At 39.9% G+C, this 6,000-nt stretch overlaps 1 pseudogene; it reads right to left on the bottom strand.

The window, feature by feature from the left end:
- Positions 1-994: 994 nt before the first annotated feature.
- Positions 995-6,000, bottom strand: part of LOC111537241 — a 29,363-nt pseudogene continuing 24,357 nt past the window's right edge.

Genomic DNA, 6,000 nt, shown 5'->3' with positions numbered 1-6,000 from the left:
GAGAGGTGATTAGGCCGTGAGGGTAGAGCCCTCATGAATGAAATTAGTGCCCTTATAAAGGAGGCTTGAGAAAGGCGGCTTGTCCCTTCCATCATGTGAGGACCCAGCAAGAAGGTGCTGTCTATAAGGAAATGAGACACTAAATCTGCCAACACCTTGATCTTGGTCTTTCTAGCCTCAATAACTGTGAGGAATAAACTTCTATTTTTATAAACCTCTCAGTTTATGGTATTTTATTACAGAAGCCCAAATGGACAAAGATATTAGCCTTTCTAAGACGGCTGCCTCAAACTGTGTATACTTTTTTTTTTTTTTTTAACTTCTGAACTTTTTATTGGCCTCCTGCTCCTCCAAGGGTACCCTGCTTCTGCTGGCTTAGTATCTCAGAACTTTGGTGTCATTGGTTTCAGACAGCACTTTGCAATCCAGTATTTGTCGGTCAGACACCACCTTGCAATCCACTATTCGTCGGGTGGTGGTCTTTGGGATGGTTTGCATGGAGATGGTACAGTCCAGGGAATTACCAAGGTTGAAGTCCTCGCCATCTTCCAGCAGGTGGCGGTAGGTGGCAAATTCTGCCTCCAGCTTGACCTTGATGTTCAGCAGGACCTCGTACTCTGGGCCTGGCACTACCCCTCTGCCCAGGTCTGTGCCAGCTCTGACTCCAGGCGCAGCAGGATACCGTTGAGCTGCTCCATCTACAAGCTGCCTCCATCTCCCTCAGGCTGTTCTCCAAGCTGGCCTTCAGATTTCTCATCCAGTCCAGTTCGATCTCCAAGGACTGGACTGTATGTCTCATCTCCACTGAGTGTTCCCTCAGCAGCTCCAACCTCAGTGGGCTGCGTAGTGACCACTGTGGTGCTCTCCTCAATCTGCTGAGACCAGTGCTTTCCTAGATCCTCTCAGTTCTTCCGAGGCAACTCATCATATTGGACCCGGATGTCTGCCATGATCTTGGCAAGATCCTGAGATTTGGGGGTATCTACCTCCACAGTTAACCCAGAGCTGCAATCTGGGTTTGCAGGCCTTTTACTTCCTCTTCGTGATTCTTCTTCATGAAGGGCAGCTCCTCCTTGAGAGCCTTGATATCTGTCTCCAGCTGCAGCCGAGTGACAGTGGTGTCATCAGTGACCTTGCGGAATCCATGGATGTCGTTCTCCACAGACTGGTGGATGACCAGCTCTGTCTCATACTTCACTCTAAAGTCATCAGCAGCAAGACAGGCATTGTCGATCTGCAGAACGATGCGGGTATTATTCATAGTATTTGCGAAGATCTGAGCCCTCAGGTCCTGGAGAGTCTTCAAGTAATGGCTCCAGTCTCTGACCTGGGGTCCCTTCTTCTCCAGGTGCTCCTGGATTTTGCTCTCCAGCCTCCAGTTCTTGGTCTCCAGGCTCCTCACTCTGTCCGGGTAGGGGCCAGGCAGTTATTCAGGCTTTGCATGGTCTCCTTCTCATTCTGGATGCCTCCCATTTCTGCCAGACCCATGGCCATCCCCACAGCCCGGCCCCTGGGCCTCAAGCCACCCCAGAAACTGGAGGAGCTGAACATGGATATCTGGGAACTAGAACCCCCGGCACCTGCAAAGATGCTGGCTGCACTGCTGACTGGCTGGCGCCTTAGCTGCTGGGCCCCTGGACGGAGCCCAGGGACTGGTAGTTGGTGGAGAAGGTGGAGTGAGTGGTGAAGCTCATGCTGTCCAGGAAGGAGAATGGGAGAATAGGACCCAGGCTTTGCCAATCCAAACTGTGTGTACTTCTAAGTCATTTACCAAATATTTTGCTTTTATCTACTATGATTTGTTTTTCATTATTTTCACATTGAAAGTGGAGTTATTCTTTCTGATGGTGCTTATGGATCAAGCTTAGACTCATTTCTAGCTTTTTTTCCCCTCACTTTTCTACTTCTTCCTGCCCTTGATTATAGAAGGGCTTATGGCAGAGGAGAAACCATTCCTCTCTCCGTCTTTCTCTCTCTCTCTTTCTTTTACTTAGCCATTTTGGGTTTGCCATTCTCCATCTTCGACTTAACTGAGGGCATACAGTTTTGTATGGTGTCACTTGCTCTTGTTGTCTGGCATTGTTTTTGGAGGAAATATTAGGAAATGTGAACCCAAGCAGCTCAAAATTTTCCCAACTTACTCTACTATATAATTTAAATAACTAGAATGGGGGAGAAACCAAAATGAATATAAACAGTAACAGTGAATGAACAATCACAGTAATATTGATAAAATTGCTGCACTAAAGTGAGTGCAGAAGAAAAACTAACTTGTGTAAGTGTCTGGAAATCAGTATTTTGGCTATGTATTTTAAGGCTACTGACAAAAGGAACTACATAGAAATATTGTACTCTACTAATATATGTGTTTATCACAAGAATATAAGTTAATTCTGAAACTGCTCTACATGTATTGTAGGACTGAATAAATATTTTAAGTACATATTATATTTATTTCCATAAATATGTATGGATGAGAGTCAACTTTCTTATTTTATTTCTTTTTCTTGGTTAGAGACAAGGTCTTGCTCTGTTGCCCAGGCTGGAGTAGAATGAGTGATCAGAGCTCAATGCAACCACAAACTCCTGAGTTGAAGCAATCCTCCTGCCTCAGCCTCTCACAGTACTGGGCTTACAGGCACAAGCTAAAGTGCCCAGCTGAGAGTCAATTTTCTTACTTTCAAAAAAGAGATTTAGTTACCAATAAGAAAATGGAAAGGAGAGATTTAATGCTTTAGCATAAAATTAGAACTAGAGGTTTCATATGAACTAAAGATTTTAATGATAAAGAGAAAGATGTGTGTATATATGTTTCCTAGCTCTCTGCTGAGAGGGCTAGAAGCAATGGCATCACAGTAGCAATGAGCTCACTTAGTTCCTAGATATTGATTTCTCTATGCTTCTTTAATAAAGTGAACCAGAACTCCTTGGAAAATGACTGATTTCAGGGATGGTCAGGGAAAGTGTAAGATGTACCTGGAAATTATTTTGGTGCCAGAAAGAGAGGAGTTGCCCAAAATTGATTAAAATATGTTGAAAGAATTCAGGAGACAATAGGAAAAATCTCCCAGGTGACACATATGGGGCAACTTGAGCACAATTTAAAAAGTAAGAGCAAAGGATTCAAGCCAAAGACTAAGACAAACAGCTATGTCTTCATAATAATAAATAAATGAAGGAGAGACAGAAATTCATACTAATAGCCAAATTAGAATAAATACAATGGAAACAACAGAAATAATGAAAAAATACAATTTTTCATAGTAACACTCCTTGCAAGCAAGAATCATCAATGAATGTTAAAATTAAAGAGCAAACTTATGATGAGAAAGAAGATATATGCATAATTTTAAGATGTTTTCTACATATACTTAATTCCATTAGGGAAAAATAGTAATCTTAGACTTAAGAAATATGGCACATATCACATTACTGACATTAAGCAAGTAACCAAAGCTAAATTCATGAAGAAAAAGAAACATAGACATAAGGTACCTCTGATATGGGAAGCACGCAGTATTGCTTCTGTTGTATCATTGCCAAATATTAATAACCTGAACAAAACCATGAGGGAACATTATATAAATGAAAATTGAGAAATATTTGACATAAAAACTTGCACTCTTCAAACATATTAAGGTCATAAGAAACAATAAAAACAGAAACTGTCCCAGATCTAAGGAGACTAACTGTACACGACAATTAAATGAATTATGTGAATCAGGATCAGATCCTGGATCAGACAAAGAGCATTAGTGAGTATATGCTGTAATTTAAATGTAGTCTCTATTTAGTTAGTAAAATTGTATCTTTAATTTTCTGGATGTGATAATTATATTATGATTTAATACACGTTAACACTTGGGAAGATTTGAAAGATTTGAAGATTTGTGTTTGAAAGACACAGATACTTTGCACCTTTTTGTAAAATTTGTGTAAATCGGCAAACATTTTCATATAAAATATTAAAAAAGGAAATACATGGTTTTGGTATGATACTACAGTTATGTAAGATAGAATCACTGGAGGAAACTCACTGAAGGGCAGATAGATAGAATCACCTTGAACTACGTTTTACAATATAATGCGACTCTCGAATTATTTTAAAATAAATAGTTTTTAGAAACTCTACAATGTTCTCATGACTGTAATCCCAGCACTATGAGAGGCCAAGACAGGCAGATCACTTGAGGTCAGGAGTTTGAGATCAGCCTGGCCAATATGGTGAAACCCCACCTCTACTAAAAATACCAAAAAAAGGCCAGGCACGGTGGCTCACGTCTGTAATCCCAGCACTTTGGGAGGTCAAGGCGGGCGGATCCGAGTTCAGGAGATCTAGATCATTCTGGCTAACACAGTGAAACCCCTTCTCCACTAAAAATACAAAAACTTAGCCGGGCATGATGGTGGGCAACTGCAGTACCAGCTACTCAAGAGGCCTAGGCAGGAGAATGGCGTGAGCCCGGGAGGCGGAGCTTGCAGTGAGCCGAGATCAGGCCACTGTACTCCAGCCTGGGCGACAGAGCGAGACTCCCTCTTAAAAAACCAAAAAGAAAAGAAAGAGAAAAGAAAGAAAAAAGAAAAATTAGCGGGTGCCTGCAATCCCAGCTACTTGAGAGGATGAGGCTGGAGAATTGCTTGAACTGGGAAGGCAACGGTTGCAGTGAGTTAAGATCGCACCACTACACTCTAGCCTGGGTGACAGAGGGAGACTCTATCACAATAAAACCAAAAACAAACAAACAAACAAAAACTATTAAATATGTTAAAAGCTGACCAAGAAAAAGACATACAACCTCCAGAAAAACAATGTGTAGTTCGAAAGCTAAGTTCTCAACAGAAAATATGAAGCCAGAAGATGATGGATGGGTATCTTCAAAGTTTTGAAATAAAATAATAACATTGCATTATATTTTCTTTGAAATTATATTTCAATTATAAAAGTAAAATAGATATATTCAGACAAAAATTGAGAGATTTTTGTTACCTATCTGTTGTAAGTGATACATTAAGAAAAATATCTACAATGAAATTCAGAGATACAAAAATTTGTGGAATTGAAATGTAAAAATCAGTGGAATTAAAGTCAGAAAGTGCAAATGAATCATAAGTATAAAATACAAATTCTTTTTATACATAATAAAATGTATGGCAATCATAGAATACAGAGGAAGGTAAATAGAAATAATAATATGACACTGAATTGTCTGGGAATTTAGTAAAGTGCTGATAATTATTTCAGTAATTAGGAAAGTATGCTATAATAAAGTAGATAGAACTAAAAGTCTCAAGTTTGAGTTTAATGGGATCATTGTGTGTCCATTGGTAGAAATATATATTTTTTTAAAGTACAGTCTCTAAAGCAGCAGAGCCTAAAGTCACAGAGACAGAAGAAAAAATGTTTTTAGTAGATCACCAGGGATACTAATGAAAGGATCTATTTATTTACACATCTTCATGAGATTCATAAATATGAAAGAATAGCATCATAAATTGAACTCTGATTTAGTGCATATAGTAGTACGTCTGGGGGACATTGTTCAAGCCCTGCAAAGTGTTACCACCTACTTGGCACTGTATCTGAGTCTTCAGAAACAATTTCACTTTTCCACTCCGACAGTTGCTTCTAGTTCATGGGGAACACAGTGAGATCAATGAAAACCATGAGCATAAATCTGTGGCCACACTTCATTTGCTGTAAAGTGAGATCCTTGGTCGCAAGTGATGCTTCTGGGAAAAATGATAAGATATTCTGTATGTCCAAGGATGTCATAAATACTAGAAAGGCAAATCTATATCCAGAATATATGTCTAGTACAGTAAAATCTGCCACTTCCATAATAGAAGTAGTCCAACTTAATCCACCAGTGGGTAGATGGCTAATAACCCTGGGGAATAGTGCAGTTTGGGGGATGCAGTGTTGGTCTTTGCTCTTGGAAGACTGGACACACAACAATAGCTGTAACTAGATGGGTGTTGACAAGTGGAAGTCATCATTCC

This window comes from Piliocolobus tephrosceles, chromosome 14, assembly GCF_002776525.5.
Source record: "Piliocolobus tephrosceles isolate RC106 chromosome 14, ASM277652v3, whole genome shotgun sequence".
In the NCBI taxonomy this organism is placed as follows: Eukaryota; Metazoa; Chordata; class Mammalia; order Primates; family Cercopithecidae; genus Piliocolobus; species Piliocolobus tephrosceles.
This window is presented reverse-complemented; position numbering and strand designations above follow the sequence as displayed.